Genomic DNA, 1,277 nt, shown 5'->3' with positions numbered 1-1,277 from the left:
AAAAAAAAAAAAAAAAAAAAAGTTTGCCACATGCTGTAAAGCCAAACTTATGTTAAGTGAACATTTAAGGGGACCTAAAAGAAGTGGTCTCTGATGGACAGTGGTTTTTTAATAAAGGTGACTGAGAATTTTTTTAAATGTGTTTTATTGTTATTTAAAAGTCCATGCAGGAACAGACAATAAAGCTGAAGAAAATTGTATTAGAAAATACATTATACATATTTGATACCAGAAAAGCTAACTTTGCATATAAAATAACTTTAAAACACAGAGGACGAAGTATTTGTATTTATATAAAGTAATCAAAACACAAATATTTAATAAAATGAAATTGTATGTATTTTATTTTACATATACTAGGTAAAAATTGTTCCTCCAGTCATGAATTCTATATTTAAATAAAAGTAAAAGGTTTTTACATAAAAATGTAACCTTTTTTAGTGCCACCTACTGTCTGGTGTTTTGTTTTAAACCCTTAAAGCAATGCACACACGCTGATCCAGTGCCTCCTGATATCAGAGACAGTTTTTCTAATGACTTCAGCATCCTTGGATTGGACCCAAGGATCCAGTTGCTTGTCTCAAATGCATGGAAGTCAAAGTCAATTCACCTGGTCTCTAAATGCACATATACACTGATATTTAGGGTCCACCTCGAGGTTGCTCTCAACCAGCCCAAGCCTGATGAGCCATCTCTCCCTTCTACATCATACCATGTAGTCAACAGCAAAGTCATTCCAACCATACTTCCTATTTTTTCAGCGTGCCCTTCAGAAGTATTCCAGATTCCCCTCTAGACCTGTTCCAGGAATTAGTCTACTGGCAAATTTCCTGTACACCAAAACCCAGTGCTCAAAGGAATGGGATAACCTCACACCCAAAAGTTCAGCAAAGCGTCCAGGCTCAGGCTTGACTACCACCAGAGGTCAAGTTTAAGTGTAGATGTCCTCTTTGTATAGGCCTGTCACAGCATGGGGACCCAGGAGCGGCCGCGATATCTCCTGGCACCCCCTACCGTGCCAGGTTGGCGATCGAGCACCCTCGTTCTCGCCCACCACGTCTTTGCTGGTAATATGGTTAAAGGGAGGCTGCCTTTTCTGTCCTCCTTGGCACAGTCCCCAGGCGTACTCCTGCCTGTACCCCGTCTACCGATAATCCTGGGCACTCCTGCCACAGGGCTATACGTGGCTCCTACCACCTCTAATACCATGTCCCAAACCTCTCAGATGTACTGGACATTGTTGAGTCACTTGCTATTGCCCGCGTCCTCACAGACAC

Source organism: Gavialis gangeticus, unplaced genomic scaffold (genome assembly GCF_001723915.1).
Source record: "Gavialis gangeticus isolate Ggan-Ray unplaced genomic scaffold, GavGan_comp1, whole genome shotgun sequence".
Taxonomy (NCBI): Eukaryota; Metazoa; Chordata; order Crocodylia; family Gavialidae; genus Gavialis; species Gavialis gangeticus.
The sequence above is the reverse complement of the archived record's forward strand: the minus strand, read 5'-3'. Positions refer to the sequence as shown.